The sequence below is a fragment of the Cryptomeria japonica genome, chromosome 5, assembly GCF_030272615.1.
Source record: "Cryptomeria japonica chromosome 5, Sugi_1.0, whole genome shotgun sequence".
In the NCBI taxonomy this organism is placed as follows: Eukaryota; Viridiplantae; Streptophyta; class Pinopsida; order Cupressales; family Cupressaceae; genus Cryptomeria; species Cryptomeria japonica.
The window spans coordinates 127,451,526-127,470,404 of record NC_081409.1 but is presented as its reverse complement, the minus strand read 5'-3'; positions in this window follow the sequence as shown (position 1 = coordinate 127,470,404).

The following is an 18,879-nucleotide window of genomic DNA, read 5'->3' as shown; positions in this document are numbered from 1 at the left end:
TGGGCCCCAAAGAGGGGGAATAGGGTGTTGGGTACTTTGGTCCAAGAGCAGGGTGTTGATGCTACCTTGGTCCTCCTCAATCGGGGACCAAAATCAAGGCTCAAGGAGGAGAAAACACCTCTAGAGAGCCATTTGGTGGGTGTTTGAAGTATAGAAGCTGGAGTTAAGCCACTAAACATACCCAGATAGTAGATGAGGGAGAGATTTACTAAAGTAGGGGCACGAGAATGAGGTGTAAATTTTACCAGAGATAATTTAGAATGCTACAATTTAGCAAAGGTGATATCTAAGAACTTAGTACCAAACTCAACAGGGAGTGTAACAAAACTGATAGTAGGGCAAGAGAAAACATCATATACATTAATCATAACTTCATATTTATCATATGTTACTTGATTTAATTACTAAATATAAAGTTATTCTTTAGTTATCATATTTACCATACACACTCGATCAATGAGCACTCCTCATAAGAGTTTGTATTTGATCTTTGCAATAATATATAGTCAGTCATTAGGTCAAACAATAGTCTCACTAAGATAAAAAGTAATGCATAAGTCTTTAAGAGGTATAGGTTTTTCAATTAACTTAAAAATATTATTAGATTCTATACCAAGGTCATTAGGAGAGAAAGCAAGAGGCTAAAACTCAATAATGGTAGACTGAGAAGGCAAAGGATTGGTGAACATTTGGAGATTTTGATTACTAGGAGCTATGGATTTGTTTCCTTTGTCATTGAAACTAGCTATGAATATAATATTATTAATCAATTAAATCTTGAATCTTATTCCTTAAAGTATAACATTTCTCAATATCATGACTAGGTTGATAGTGATATTGACAAAAAAAAATTGGATCATGATAAAGGTGGCAATGGTTTAAAAGTGTAAATTTTTTTAATGGGAGGGAGTTGCAACATATTAGCATTCATCAATCTCAATATTATACTATGCAAAAACTCAGAAAGAGGTGTTAATTATTTTCTAAACTATTGGGATAAAGGGGCCACAACTGAGGTTGTGGCTGCAACTAGAGTGTTGATGTTGTCATTTATCTTGATGAAACTTCTGTTGGCTTTGAAATTCATAAATTATTATTGATTACTCTCATTCTTATCAACCAAATCCATTGAAGAGGATGATTCAAATTGACTCACTTGAAACTGATAATTATGAAGCATTCCACACAAATGCATAAAAGAAGTGTATTCAAAAAGTAGAATCTTATCTCTAATATAGTTTTATAAATTAGCAATAAAAAATATTTGAACATCATGATCAAGCACATAATAAGAAATTTGTGAATGAAAATGTATATATCTCCCAATTAAATCAGTAACTATTTTTTAACTCCTTGCTTACAATGAATCAAATCAAAAAAGTAATCTTAGGTCCAATATTATTTTGAATTTGTTGAATGAAAGCATTATCCAATGCTTGAAAATAAGTAATAGAATAAGGAGACAAATAAAATAACCAATACAAAAATTTATCTTTAAAGTTTCTATTAATATATAAAGTTTAAAATGTCTTCATGAGAATCAAGGGGTCACATTTTCCATTATAAAAATCTAATTGAGAAAGCTCCATATGCTTAGGAGAAATTGAATCGACAATGCCATCAAATAATGGGCCTGCGACATCAAATGTGGGAATATTGAACATGAATTGAGTAATGGAAGCCAATTGATATCATGTAAAGATGTAACGGTGTGACCAAGATTATTGATAGTTGCTTCGGTGGAAGAATTGAAATTAGACATATTGGATTGCGATGGAGAAGAAATATTGTTGTAAGAAGGTGGAGGTTTCAAATAAGGAGGGGGAGCATTATGGTATGTTGGTATGGGATATGGTTGTTAGAAGAATGGAATATTCACGAAAGGAGGTATGTAAACATATTGATTAATAGGATTGCCTTGTGGCTAACATGTGTAGGATTAACATTTTGTGCAAAAGTAGTCATGATATAAGATATAAATGTATGCACACTAAGAAATATTGTAGGCATAGGAATGGAATGGTTAACTTGCCTAGTGGGTTGAGAGTAACCAAGGACTTCAACACAAAATTTATGTTCCATAATATTAGTATCAATAATTTTAGTCAGGCCACACAAAAATTCTACACCCACCTTATTATTTTGCACCATACTTTCTAATCTTTCAATCAAAGGGAGTGCCTCACTATTCAAGTATTGTTGACTCATTCATTGTTGAAGATTCTCATATTTAACGTCAATATTCTCCTAATGGTCAATAGTAACCCTAGTTAGTGATTCATCCACATCATGAGAAGTACAAAGATAAAAAAGATAAGTGATGCCATTTGTGGGGTTAAAGGAAGCACCGACATTCACATGGAACAAGTTATCCATCTAAGGCTCCATATCCTTAGTGTTTAAAATTTGAGAAGCCTTAAGCCTATAACTTATTCTCACTAGAATATTTTATGTAGGGCTAAGGGTAAAAAAACTTATGCCCAATGGAGGTAATTTGAATGCAAAGATTGAAAACTATGATTAAAAAATGCAATTCGTTGTAAAAATGATTGATTAACTAATAAGCTAAATAGTGTGAATCATATGAATTTGAAAATTAGATGCCTTTAAATATAAACATAACATTTTTTATTTTTTTTGAAAAAAAGGTGGTAGTGCCACTTAATATATTTTATTATATAAAGCTGATTCAAAGAGCTCCTAGAGAAAAGAATGAGCAAGAAAAACTTTGATCCTTGCTCTATAATACATAGAAAGGTCGTGAGATTTAAATATCAAATATACCAAAAAATACAATATCTTATAGTGTCCAGAATACCGAATGCCATAAAACATCCCCCAGTGTCGAATGCTTTTTGGAATATATTGAACAAGATGCAGTCCAAACCAAAACATCATGAGAGCTATACACATTTCCATAGCAGTCCGCAATCTATCTCACTTATGCATTTATCCAACTTACAATCCAACACACTTCTCAAATTGACATCCCTTCACAATATAGAGATACAACAAAACCACAGGACCCTGCACTTATAATATCACACATACCAATTTATATTATTATGAAAAAGACCACTACAGAGCTATATGTTATATTATCATGTACCCATATCCTCCAAAATTTCCCCCTTAAGAATTAGATAAAAATCAAAATCACAATTCGAACCCATCATATTAAGTTCCTCCTTGGAACTTCCCATATTTTCCAAATGATTTGCAACCCGGTTCCCTTCTCTATACACATGTGAAATGGTGAAGTTTGTAAATGTATCAATTAGTGTCCATGCTTGTTCAAGTAAATATCCTATCTGCCAATTATCAATATTTCTCTTTATGCAAGCATTGATAATAATAGCTAAATCACCTTCAATGTGAATATAAGAGATGTTCATTTTTTTTACTAGTAGAATACCTTCAAGTAAAGCATATGCCTCTACAAAGTTGTTAGTACCCAGTGGAATAAAAGAAGATTTCAAAGCAAAAACACATCCTTTGTGATCCCTTATGCATACTCCTATCTTTGCATCACCCGGGTTCCCTTTAGAGGAGCCATCAAAATTTAATTTGAAATGCATTGAATCCAGAGGACACCATTTCACTTTATTTATATCAATTTTACTATTTCTCGCTCTCGGAAGACAAGGTGATACAGGAATAGAGATGCCCTTCCAAAAATTAATAACTTGACCATCCCAAGAAGTAAATTCTCTATTTGAATTGAATTAATTTGAAACATAAGCATTAACCATTTCTGATACTGATTTTATAATATAATTGAAAACATCAGAAAGAGGAGATGTTTGCTTTCTAAAAATACACTTATTTCTTTCCCACCAAAGTGACCATACTACTATGGATGGGATCACTTTCCAAATACATGCAAAAAGAGAGGATGAGTATAAGTCTGGCCATGACTGAAACAAATCCCATACATTATCTGGAAGAGGGGTGCTAAAGGAAAGCTTATCAAGCACAAACATCCAACAATAGTGAGCAAAATCACATTGGAGGAGGAGATGATCTAACGTTTCACTGTGTTCACCACAAAGTACACAAGCAAATGGATGTGCAATATTGAAAAATTATGCAATCCACAAGTCCATTTTAGAATAATAAATTAAGGTTTTTGTTAATTTAGCCTTTATATCTATGTAATTCAATTGTGAATATGATCTATGAGTGCAAATTTGAACTTTAAAATTCATACAAAACATATTTGATAAAATAAATCATAAACAAGATGAAAGAAGTTGGGTTTAGCAAAATGTGATGGTGAAAAAATTAGGAATTAGTGTTTTACCCAATGACAAATCCATTAATTGACTAAATTAACCATTACATTGAAACATGGATGAGCCTAATAGATCTAGCCTCAATCCAAATAAGGAAAGGGCTGAAATTTTGATTAGATTCACTAGGTTGGGGATTGGTTCCTCTTTTTAAATTGAAATTGATTGATAATTGTAAATTAGGGTAAAATGATGAATAAATAATGTAAATTATCACAAAAAAATTGGTACAGATATCCCATGGAGACAAAATTTGAGATTTAGAAAAAAGAAGACGTTTAGAACCTATTCCCAGAAGTTCAACCTAATTTTTTGAGACCAAGTAGTACAAATTTGACCCGATCCTCCAAATTTTCCACCATTGAAAGAGGAACCTATTCATCACTATTGACACTATTAGGACTCCTGAGTACAACACCTACACCTAGTCCATACACAGAAAGAGAGGAAGAATGTTGTAAATATCAGTTTGCCTTAGGTCAAACCTTAGATTTGGAATAAAGTATGAAATTAAAATGATAAATGTAATTGCAAACTGGTGTAGATGCACTTCCTATGACATGGAGGCAAATAAAGACATTTTGGTATAGAACATGCAGTCAAGGGTCTAAATGACCTAAAAATGATGTAAAAGCCTATTAAGGCATTTGAATGTAATAGGAAGAACGAAATGAGTTATGAGTGCAAATGGACCTAATAGGGGTCATTATGTCTAAATATGTAAAAATGGTACAAAGGATATCTAATGAGTTTAATTAGGTTGTGTTGAGTCATTTTGATGTAATAAGGCTCAAATAAAGCCTCTGGTGTTGATAAATTGGGTTTAAGAGTATTATGTCTAGTATTACCAAACTCAAATTTGAAACCCAACGGTTAATTAGCCAAACAAGAGGTTTAGGTGTTTGTTAAGGAGAAAGGTAGTTATGGTTGGTTTTGGAAGGTTTGTATTGATTTATACCTCATGTTACACAACTTGGAGAAGCAGGATTGAAGTTTGGGAAAGGAATCACATTTGCATTGTACAGACTGCTCCTTTGTAATACAAAATCTGAAAGTTACTTGCTTGATTTAGATTGTTTCTTTCGCTTTGAGGATTGGCAATGGATTGCAGGTGATTCCATTTGGTATTTATGAGAATTTGAATCCATTTTTGAAGGTTTTTACATCTGTTTTGATAATTTATTTTCACTGTCCAAAAGAGCCATGTTGTAGGTGCACATTTTGTGTTAGTTTGGAGTCAAAATGAGAAGTTAGGGCTCATTCCTCTTTATGTATTTACCATTCCTTGAGGAATGAGACCTTATCAATGTATTTTTAACTAACCCAATTACAAGAATGTAGGGAAAAAAGATTGAATAGGTGATCAAGAAGAAAAGTGATTGTTTGTGTGAGAAAAAGCATGAAAATGGAGGCATGAATAGCAGAAGAATAAGTAGCTTAAAAAGGTGGTATTTTTATATTGGAATATGTTTTTTGGGGTTTAATAAAAGGTTAAATGACCCTTGGTTGAGTCTGGAAGTGAATGGAGGAGTGGTTTTGAGTGAGCCCTAGGTTAGGAGGCCTAAAAAGGAGGGTTTGATAACTAACCTATCAAATGAGTGTGTATTTTCTTGAAACTTGGAAAATATTCCATTTTGGAACATTTTTCAAGACTTTTTTTACATTTTGTGTTGTGGTCGTACCAATTATTGGTACTTGCTTTGGAAACGAGGGCTAAATGGGCCTATTCGGTAGGTAGTAGGGTAATGGTCAGGGTATTTCGGCCAAAGGAACCATATCTAATTTTCACATATGTTATGAAAATTCCAAAAGGGTATCTGGAAGTCCAATTTTTTTTGTGTTTTGGGAAAAATTTGAATTGAGGGGGGAAAACCAGTCTGGTAGAGCTACTAGGATAAGGCCTAAGTTGCACCCGGGTAAGAGGGTTTTGTGTAAACCAAGAAAATGGGTATGTGTTTATGGTTGAGGCAAGTTGGTTGGGGCATGTGAAGACCCTAGGTGGTATTAGATTGGGTTGTTTGATTTGGTAACACAATTTGAGTCCATTGGTGAAAGGGGAAGACTTAAGAACCTTGAAGGTTTCCAAGGTCAATTTGACAAAACAACAAGTATTGCCTAATGGAGTGCTTGTAGACTAGTATCCTCTACATTAAAAACTATAACAAAATGCTTTCCTTTTGACAAAAAGGGTAGATTTGAAATGAAAATCTTCAAATTCTAATGTATACCTTGATGAAGTTTTATTTGACCTTAACACAAAGGTTTAGGGTTTCATGTAGACTGTGTACATAAAATATTGATCATGGATGTCATATTCAATACTTAAAATTGACTTCACTTCGACTTAAATTCTTAATGAATTCTTATTTTGTTGTTCACTTGCATATTCTAGTGTAATTTAGATCTCCAAAATTCCCATTAGGTTTCAAATGAGAGGGGTAGACCTCGCTTTATACTTGACTGCCCAAAAAGTAATTATTTGGATTAGGCCGACACAAGATCAAAGATCCTACTTATTTAATATGACTATTGTAGGGCCAAAATTTAATGCTTGATTAAGAGGATTAGGGTGTTGGGCGCCATGGTCTTGAGCTAGGACCAAGGTGTTGGGTGATATTGTCTTGAGCTAGGACCAGGGTACCCAATGACCTAGTCTTGAGAATTAGGAATCTAGCTTAAGGGGAATACAACAGAGATGATGAAGATATGAAATTGATAGGTGGTGTGAGTAGAATCAGGATATGCATCAAGGATCAAAAGATAAAGTACCAAGGTGAGGTCTAAGCGAGGATGGAATTATATGCGAGTACAATTTATGACACTAAAAGGTTGAGTTATATAAGGAGTTTTTGTAAGGAGGTTATGTTAATGGATTTTTTATAGATTAGGAAGATATAGATATCTGTGTGAGCTCTCTAAGCCTACAAATTTATTGTATCACATTTTTATTGCAAATAATATATTGGTTTGCTTCTTTCAAGTGTGGCATTTTTATCCAAAATGGTTTTCCCCTATATAATTTAGTGTTTCTTTTCTTTTGTGTATTTTTCTTCTTTCCTATTCTTAGAAGTGTTAGTTTACATGTTATACTACCAAAGTATATGTAAAATAAAAATATTCATTTCTTTTCCTCAAAGGTTTAATGTTGGAAATTATCTATGTCTTCATTCAACTTTATGTCATGGCCATGTGCACTTGTATCAAGCAATGTTGATTGAGAAAATTACATAGTACTAGAAGGTGTGTACTAGGTTTATTTTTTCCTTATAAATAATGTTGTGATATCCTTTCAGTGCTTAAGATATTTAATTTGAATACATGTTTGAAAATGCTATATTATTTTACATGCAAATTCATTTTGGGATTCATGTGCACCCCATGGTGAGGGAAAAACATTATGGTGAAATTAGCATATCCATGTGACTTCTCATTTACTTCTATGTCCATTTTTGGGAATGTACCTTGATGCCTATATATATTGGGAAATGACATAATTTTGCACAAATCTAGATTCCTTGCCAAGTCTAAAGTATTTTTAAAAGTTGTAACATCCTAAAATTGCAACCCTTTTCAATTTCGACCACATTAGGTCCTTATCTTAGCATTTGCACCCCTTTTCCTACTTGGGACCTAATTATTCTCATTCACCTTACATATTGCATCATTTTTTGATATTTACTATGCATAAGGCACTTGATCCTTGCCCCAAAATAGGGCAAGACCACAACGTGGTTTCTTGGTCCTCAATAGGACCATGATGCCGTCCCTCTTCGTGTTGGCTCATGTCAAAAAATTATTCAATTTTCCCAATGGGGAAGTATATAAAGAGGATTTCCCCTCTCATTTGGAGACATCCACAAGAATCAAGAAGTATTGAACACACACATGAGATCAAGCATTGGAAAGCAATTGACAATTTTTAGTCTTGCTTCAAGACTTGGAGCAGAAATAAAGTGAAGATTCAAGCATTAAAGTGGAGATTTACATCTTATTTCATGAAACTCTAATTCTATGTGGAGGCAAGAAAAAATTCAGAAGGAGGCATCATCATTCAATTTTTAGTCATAATTCAGCATCTCCATCAAAAGGAGAATCTAATTTCTTTACAGTAATTTCAATCATCTTTGTTTCAATTTCATGGTTAATTCTAAAATAGGGGTTTTACCTAAGGAAAACCCCTATTCCAAACCTTTTGTCCCCTTCTTTCTATGTGTGGGAAATACGTTCAGAGTTGTACTCCTAACAATAAGATTTATTTATAGAGACAAATCATCCCCCTTTGGCATACGAAAAGTTTGGAGGACCGATGTAATGCACCATGGTGCCAAATTTTTAGGAGCTTTTTCAAAGATCAGATCTGACTCAACTTAAACTGCTCCAATCTAGTTGCATGCAAAAAAATTAGCTTTTATAGCTCACAATTTTCTCATTTTTGCCTCCATTTTTCACTACTTTACCTTAATTCAACATTTCAACTTACAAAAGGGAGGAAAAAATCCACAAAAATTAATCCAATTTGTTCAGTATTCACTCCTTATCTGATTTGTGATTGAATCTAGTAGATTGCCTTCCCTCTTTTGAATGTAAAGGTTTTAAGTGAAATTGATTTAGTGATTTCTTCTTTCTATGTTGCAAATTACCAAATCAAATTAAACCCTTCACAAAAGTTTTTGATTAAGATAAACGGGTTTTATAAGGACCCAAAACCCAAATCCAAATAGAAAATTAAGGAAGATGAAATAGTCGCTAACCAGTCCAAAACCAACAACAAAGCAACAATCAAAAAAGGGTAGATCTCACACTGATCAACAACGAACAATAAACCTAAATTAAGAACAACACAAAAACAAAAAACTAAACCAGAGAGTGCATAAGCTCAAATTTTTTCTAGATCATATTCTTGTTTATCTCCTCGAGCTCTTCCACGCTAAATCTTGTTGAACTCCTCTCTTGATTCTTGCTCATTGTTCTTGTAAAGGGGCCTATAATAACCTGTGATCCCACTCCTTGTGAGCTAAGTTCCTTAATTTTCTTCTTTTGTTTAGCATATGATGGTGGGACACTGGAGATAGGCTGGGTTCAATGGATAACCATCATCTGATTGACCTTTCTGAGACCCTCAACAATGTTGTTCATGGCTTCCTTACTAATCTTGACCAATTTCCTTAGGTTGCCCTTAATCTCCTCCAAGTTCTTTTCCAACTGCTCAATCCTAGACTCGTGATCATTTTTCATGACTTCAACATCTTCAGTAAGGTTATGGGTCATTCGAAGAAGCATATCAGTTTTATTTGGCATGTGATTCGCAGTGAAAGTATCAATAAAGTAAATATTTAATTCATGAAACACTAACTATTTCATAAAGTGTAAATATAGGAAGGGTTTTGCAAAGTTATAACTCACATACTGATGTTTACTAAGATAAAATGTAACCTACTATTTAGCTCTTACAACCTTTGAATTTTTAATAATCTACTTTTGAGTTTTATAATTTCAATGACTACTTAATTTTTATGTATTAATAATCCTAATTTATTTAGCTAAAAATAAATATTGTTAACAATACAACTACATCAAGCTTTTATTTTCACATTTTAACTCTCTTATATAATTTACTACTAAAAATGTGTACTCTCTTTACTTTAGTTGTACTCAGAGATTTAAGATATATATGCATTGTGTTCTCTTTCCATGTAACATTATGTGTAACATCTGTATTTGTTTCTTGTACTTAACTTTTGAATGATAGAAAGGAACCAATGATTATTCTATAGAGATATTGTATGTCCCTTAATTAATGTTATGCTTACAAGAATAACTTCTTGTGTTGGAGTAATATATTAGTTTCTTAAAAATTATAGAAGCTGAAATATTTGTATTATGTGATTGGAAAAGTTTGTATGAAATGCTCTATCTCTCCTTAGAAAATGTTCTCTCTATCTTTTTCTTAACTTTCATAAGAGAATGCATTGCATTAAGATTAACAATATGTGTGGATATATATATGTGTGTGTGTGTGGACTTAAATGTTCGTACACACTCTCTAGCATAAAGGAAACTTTGGTTTTCATTATCTTACTATGAGCTAGGAAATGTTTGGATTAGGAAGTTCTAATGATTGATCAATCCTCTAATGAGAAATATTAGGTGTATTGTTGATAAGTGTCTTAAAGGAAAGATTTTAATTTGTCTTTGTTCAAGGAATTTTTGGATTAATGTGTGTGTGTTTCAACTCAATCTTTGCGACCTCCAGGAGTAAGTCGAGCCCAAGGGAGGTGGGATGTAGCGCCCCTCCCTAATTGATCTTGTCTATTGTGCATTAATAGATCATATTGATATAGCTTAGTTTACTTTATGATGATTTGATGGTATCTAACCATGTACTAATGCTAATTCATTATTATATTGGATATGATGATGTTATAATATTGCTTGACTGTTTGCGGGTATCTTCTACTGTCTTCATGATACGGACGATGTCACATCACTCATTATGAGCGGGATGTGCCATTATGATTCTCTATCACTTGCTGTATTATATATTGTATGTGTTGTATCATGGATTTGAGGACATAGTATTTGCAGGTACCAAACATTGACTCCACCTGGCTTCTTAGGTCTGAGTGTATCTTATCCCAATGGCAAGTTGATCAGAGATGACATGAAAGCCCATTCTACACTCTAGGTTTAAGATTGATTTCCCTTGTCAGTCTTTATGTGAGTTGTTGTTCAGTGTCGAGTGATCTCTTGAGATGCCCTTTGTTATCTTGTGTGACGTATTGTCTTTATTGTTTGATTTAATTATTATTATTAATTAATTAATTGAGTTATATAGTTTAATAATGATAAATTAAATTAACTAGACTTACATAGTTTATAATTAAATAAATATATATAGTTCATAATTTAATAAGATAAATAATTAATTCAGAAGGAGTAATATTGGATAAATAATTTTATATATTATTATTTAATTCTTGATTTGGAATTAATATTATCATCTACTAAGAAAAGGCTTTATTATTAATTAGAATATTTATTGATATAAATAGCCTTTGATTTATTATTGTGGCCTTAATTATAGCCTTGGTTTATTTGTTTATTTATTGGGGTTTATATTTAATAGGTGATTTTATATTATTGATTAAGTATTTATTTATTTATGATCATTGGATAAATATTATCTATTAATATGCATACTTGTTTATACACCCTTGGCTATTTTGATTGATGGGTTTTTATAGTTAATTGTGCCCATGAGTATAACTATTATTTCTCTTTTTATACTTTGGTATAATTAATATGTTCTTTCTACTCACCCTCTTATTCTATTGGATAGATTATTGGGTAAGTTAATTAAATAATATCTTATTACTTTTAACTTGGTTTTTGAGATGGGTTGATTAAATATTATTCTACCTACCCTTTTGTGTGATTGGTTGAGTTATTGGGTAAGTAAATTAACTATTATTTTATATATATCTATCTTGGATTTTGTTATGGGTTGGTAAGAAATATTATTTTTTCTATTAGTTTGATTGGCTGACATATTCTATGGTTTTGGCCTGGTTTTCTATTTATTTTCCTTCATGTCAGTTCACGGGGGTTGCCTTTTTGAATGCATTTTTGCTGGAGTTGGATTCAGGATTTTTGAAGAAATTTGGATAGCTTGGCTTGTGGATTTTCTTCATCAAATTCTTTGTTTCTGCATATCACCAGGTTGGGGGTTCTTACTTCATTATTTTCGATTTGGAAAAGATTGTCTTCTTTGTGTATTCTCGAGAATTTGGGGAAAATAATTTATTAATATAGTTTAGTATAGTTGGGTTATGAAATATTTCCTTACATAAAAATTAAACTACGATTTAACTTTAGACAATGGGAAAATAAATTTGGGATATTATTGTTGTCATCAATATACAACTCTGTATTTTTGTCTATGATGGAGTCTTGTCCTTCTCTCTGAGATATTGGTTGAAATGTGTCTGGTTATGGCTTTGATGGAATGTTGTCTTATTTTTGGTTTCACTAAGGGCTGAGAGAGGTTTTTGGTGACTCCACTTTTGTGAAGTTTGGGTATATCCTATGTATATTTGAATGGAGAATTCGTCCCATTTGTTCTATGTTATTTTGATTTAATTTTACCCTTAAATTTATATTTTTTGGGCGTCACTTTTATGATGGTCTTCGGGGCTTAGATTTATTCCAAGATTTCTAATTTGAAGTCGTAACTTAGCCTTTTTGGGTAATTTTTGCATTTTGTGTCATATGCGCTAATTAATTTATCGTATGCGCTAATTAATTTGTCATATGCACTAAATTGTTTTCTATATGCGCAATACTATTGATCATATGCACCAAAACATTTATTGAATGCGCTAGAAGAGTTATTGTATGCACTGAAAGATCAGACATGCACTGAAGAAATAGTTAAACGTGCTAATTTGTTTTACATATATGCTATTCTGCTAAACATATACGGTATTTTGTGTTGTCTAGGTTATTTTTCTTCTAGAGTTTCAATTGATCTTGTCGATTCTCAGTTTGTTTAGGACGTCTTTTTAGAGGTTGTTTTGTGTTTTCTGAATACTCTTGGATGTCTAGGGTAAGATTTTGATTTGTTAATTGATCATTTGTCTTGTTGCAAGAGGAGTGATGCCTTTCTATGGATTCTTTTCTCTATGATGTTGTGTGATCCATGTTACCTATGTGGTATACGATATTGTTTCTTGTGTATTTATGATGTTCTATCTTGGTTAGCTGGATTGTGTTTTGTGAGCTTTCCTGTTTTAGTAGGGGGAGTGGAATTCCATGGGTTTGTCGAGGAAACGAGGAATAGATTGCTAGGATTTTTGAGTAAGAGAGCTAGGGTCTAGAATTTTTGGATAACTCATTGGAGGTTTTCCATTGTAATTGATAAGTGATAACATAATAATTAATTCTAGGTGGTTTAGGTAAAGTAACTCATCTAAGAAAGATAATAAATGTGTGATGTAGTGCCTATCTCATGGATCGGATATCGAAGTGAGGTAGAGGATCTGGTAACCGGGTAAACCGAACTCCCATGATTTTCCAAATGGTTGAGATAGTTTCACATGTGTATCCTATGTGGTAGGATGTGATGACACTCTTTCCCTACATGTTGGTCCTAGTTTCTTATGTATTGTTGTTGAGTTACATTTGGGAGTTCCTTGGTTGTTTGGCATGTTTTTCCTTGGTTTTTTTAGAGTTGTTTCCTCATTGGTAGATAGATGTCATCTTATATCTAAAGCGTGTATGGGATCTTGTGTCATCTCCTAGCACGGGGGGTGGATCCTTTGGTTCCACGTGGTTAGGAGGTTGGTGCTTTTTTTTTATTGGGATGTTCTTCTTTGGGTGCTTTTCTTGGATGCCTTGTGTGGATATATAACTCCTATCTCTTCAGTTCGTGGATGGATATTCATAGCTGATTCTTGTAAATAATTCATTTGACATGTATATGTATTCATATTTGAGAACTATGCTCATTTTTGTAAAGACATTGCATTCATGTATCTAGTAGATATTATTAGGGGAAACACTGATGTATCTTGTGTATCTTGGGAATGTTTAATAAAGAGAATAATGGATATTGAAGCTATGGATGTGTAATTAGTTCTATGCTTGTGAAAACATAATTGGTTCATATTGCCATGGTTTAATAATGTGGTAATTGGGATTGAAATGGATAATTGATGTTAAAAGAAATAAATGGCCGAGATTAAGAACATTTGGCATTTTTTCTTTAAAATGAACCTAATGGGGGTAATTGGTAGTTGTATTATTAAAGATTGCATTTAGGATAGATAAATTATAATTGATCTTGCATATGTGCATGGAAGGAATAATTGATAATATGAGCAGTATGTATTGAATTAGGTGTAATTATGATGTTGTTGCTTATGATTAGTAATATAAGTAATGACATTGATTTTGTTGGCAATATGGAAGGATTCGTTGTGTTGCATTGATGTTTTGTCATTGATGTCAACACTAGCTATAATGGTTGGTTACCAACAGACGGGTTTTGATTACTGATAGAAGATCTAGTGTTACCAGCAGAAGAGACTATCTGTTGGACACTTCCGACATGTTTGGCTCAATAAAATATGTTTGGTTCTATGCGTTACATGCTTCTGGAGCATGTCTTGGTCAGTTGGTATTGATTTGGTGATCGGATACTATCATACACTCTAGTAAACCCTTATCGGCATAGGTTTAAGGTTTTACCGGCAGAGCTTTTATTGAGAATATTTGACAAGATGCATAAGTGGTGTTGGTGTGGTTTCTAGGATGCAGAAGATGATTTCTGATTATGCTTCAAATAGTTGGAGACATCACTTTGGCATGGTGGACCCAGAATAGGTCCGGTGCCTATCTAGGTTATGGATTGGTATCATGTTAACACGTTCTCTACACATTACCGAGATGATTTATGGACTGGTTAATATTGTCTTGGTCTAAATCCGACATGGCATATCATTGTAATATGGATGTATGTAATGATCTTATTGTCATATCTTTTAGGTGGCTGACCCAATCAGTCTAGGCCTTAGGGTTTGTATAAATCAATGTAAGATCTCATTGTAGATCGAGTGTAGTGGTGTGAAAAAGAAAAGGAATATAATGTGTGAATATTGCAATATCATTCATGTAGAGGATTAGGTCAATAATTGAATATCAAATTGGGTTTATGTAAGAGGTCAAAGGTCTTCGGTATTGAGCTTAACCGGGACTATGATGAGGCATGGTAGATGTTGTCTCTGGCATTTCATTCTACTAGATTGTTGTCCAATTATCTTGAGGTAGTTTTAACCTCTTTGTAGTCAGTGAGACTCTTTTGTAATGAGCAGTGCGCGCTATGCAGTGTGTCTTCCTACATGTGCAAGCCCCTCATTGTATCACATACTTTCTGCAAAAGTATCATCTGACTGTGGGTAGGCTTCCCACCATGGTTTTTCCCTTTACCGGGTATCCCACGTACAAATTCATGGTGTTATGTGGTAAGGTTGCATTATGTTGATTATTTGTTTCATTGTTGAGTTGCATTGTTTACCAATATCTGTTTCTACTGGTATCTTAATCTGCTATTCCGATATTTAATGTTTATGTGCTCCAGTTTAAGGTTGTAAAGTGGATTAATTGATATAATCTGTCAACAACTGATTCACCCCCCCCTCTCAGTTGTTCATTGATTATCCTAACAATTGATATTAGAGCTTTGGTCCTTTTTGCAAAAACTTAACTGCTTGAGGTAGATCCTATGTCAACTAATCCACTGACAACTGTTTTCAGAAGAGAAATCCCTAAGCTTGATTGAACAAATTATGGGTATGAAAAATTCAAATGGAGAGTCATCTTAGATGTCTTGGAAAGGATATTTGGGAGATCACTGAGAAAGGATACACACCTTATGATCCGACATCTAGCAATCCTTCTCCTATAGACTTGGATTAAAATATTGAGAATGATTCCAGAGCTAGAGAAGCCCTCCTGTGTGCACTTACTGATCAACAGACATTGGATTGATAGATAAATCATCTGGAAAGGCTATGTGGGATAAATTGCAAACTCTGAATGAAGGTGACCCTACTATCAAAATTGCTAAACTTGATGGTTACCAGGTGAGATATGAGAGCCTAAAGATGGATGACAATGAAAGAATTGCTACATTGATGGAAAGAGTAAATGAGATTGTCATGGGAATTCAATGTTGTAGAGGATCTTTGAGTGAAGATGAAATAGTTTCCAAATTCTTAAGAGCCCTTCCACTAGCTTACAAGATGAAGACAACTGCAATTAACGAATTGAGAACAATGCCAAACACCTCCCTTAACAAAGACATTCTGATTGGGAAGTTATCTGCTTTTGAGCTTGAAGAATTTGGCCCTTTTGGAGCTGCAAAATTTGAACCTTCTTTTCATGCATCATCATCATCATCATCTACTGGCAAGAATTATTGGAAGCCCTATATGCAAAAGAATTGGAACAGATGTGGAAAGAGGATGAATAATTTGAGAAACTTGAAGCCTTATTACTACAAGAGTACCTAAAGGACCGACAAGAAGTAAGTATGAATGAAAATCACCTTTTAAATGTTTTCCATGTAATTAGATTTGTCATTTTTTCATCTAGATGTCCTGAAAGGAATGCAAGATTTGAAGAAAGAGTTAAGAAATCATTCAAGCCTAATCATAACAGATATAGATTCAAGAGAAACAAGCAATGTTACATAGTATATGAGGAAGGAGTAACTGATGATTGTGAGGATGAACTGACAGAAGACTCTTCTAGTGGATCTGAGAATGGAAAGGAATGGGTGTTCTATGCCCTAAAGGAAGATGAACCAGAACCAGGTATCAAAAATGAAGAAAAGGCCCCGGTAGAAAAATTTGAAGACAAGGATGAATGGGTAATTGATAGTGGATGCTCACATCATATGACTAGAGATTAAAGAAAAAATTTGCCCCTGCATGAATACAATGATGGTCAAGTAAGATTTGGAGATTACAAAGAATGTATGATCAAAGGTAGAGGTACTATTTCTTTGGATGGTAAGCATAATACTGACAATATCTATTATGTAGAAGTTTTAAAGCATAGTCTTTTGAGTGTTGGTCAATTTGTGGACAAGGGATTCCAACTTCAATTCAAGGATATAAAATGCAAAATCATTAACAAGACTGGTTTGGAGATTTCTATCGGTACTCAGACTAGAGGTAATATATTTCACCTGAACACTAGTAATAAGACATGTTTGATTGCTCATATTGATGAGAGTTGGTTATGGCATAAGAGGTTGTGTCATGTTAATTTTGATTGCATTGTCAAGATCAGTTCAACAAAGTCAGTTAGAGATATACCTAAGATTATGAAGCCTCATGATCTGGTATATAAGGAATGCCAATTGGGAAAGCAAGTTAGAACTACTTTTAAGAAAATACAAGATAAATCTAATGATTTTCTTGATTTGATTCATACTGACTTATGTGGTCCAACAAGGACTAGAAGATTTCAAGGTGATAGGTACTTCATGCTAATAATTCATGATTATTCTAGAATGATGTGGGTGACTTTTCTTAGGGAGAAGTCTGAAGCTTTTGAGAAATTCAATATCTTTAAAGAAAAAGTAGAAACTAAAACTGGACTGAAAACCAAATGTCTAAGATTAGATCAAGGTGGTGAGTTCACTTTTCATAAATTTAATAGTTACCGTGAGACAAATGAAATTAGGAGACAATTATCGGCACCTATGACTCCTCAACAGAATGGAGTAGTGGAAAGAAAGAACATAACCATTTTGGATGCAATAAGAACCATGATGATGGAAGCCAAATTGCCTCACATCTACTGGAGAGAAGTAGTGAGTACAACAACCTACACATTCAACAAAGTTCATATCAAAGGTGAAACCGGTAAGACTCCTTATGAATTATGGTTTGGACATACACCTACTGTTAAATATTACAGAATTTTTGGAATTAAATGGTATATCAAAATGGATGATTTAGTTGAGAAGTTTGATCCTAGATGTGATGAAGAAATATTTCTTGGATATTTTAATCAAAGAAAATCATATAGATGTTATAACAAAAGATTGCAGAAAATTGTGGAGAGTGCAAATGTGAAAGTGGATGAGCAATACAAAAATCAATCTATCTCATATGATAGGGAGCCGACAGTGGAAATGATCATAACTGAACCGACAATACCTCAACCAGTATAGGACACTGAGACGGTTACACCGACACAGTCAGAAAACTCAACTGTGACTGATGATCAAATCGGTGAACCTGAAGTTCAGAAGACTCCAAGGTATGTAATAGTAAATCATTCTGAAGATCAAATCATTGGAGATAGGAAAAAGAGAGTTATGACAAGAAAATACTAACAAATGAAGAGGCATGTCTTATTTCTCAAGTTGAACTGACATCTGTTATTGAAGCTTGTAAAGATAAACATTGGTTAAAGGCTCTGGAAGATGAATTAGATCAGATAGAAAAGAATAAGACTTGGACTTAAGTTCCCCGACCTAAAAATAAGAATGTTATTGGAACTAAATGGGTTTTTAGAAATAAACTAAATGAGGATGGCCAAGTTATAAAAAGCAAGGCTAGACTGGTTTGTAAAGGATATTCTCAAAAGGAAGGAATTGATTATGGTGAGACATTTTCACCTGTAGCTAGAATTGAATCCGTTAGACTATTTCTCACCTATGCAACATATAAGAACTATAAGGTCTATCAAATGGATGTTAAATGTGCATTTTTGAATGGTGAACTTGAAGAAGAGGTATACATTGAGCAACCTGATGGATTTTCACTGAGAGATAACAAGGATATTCTTTGTAGGTTAAAAAAAGCATTATATCGATTGAAACAAGCTCCTAGAGCTTGGTATGCAAGGTTGGATAAATATCTTTTGAAGCTTGGTTTTACTAAAGGCAGTTCTGAAAATAATTTATATTACAAGATCACTGATGATGATATTGTGATTATTGAAGTATTTGTTGATGATATCATTTTCAGAGGAGAAGATAAATTGTGCATGGAATTTGCTAACAATATGA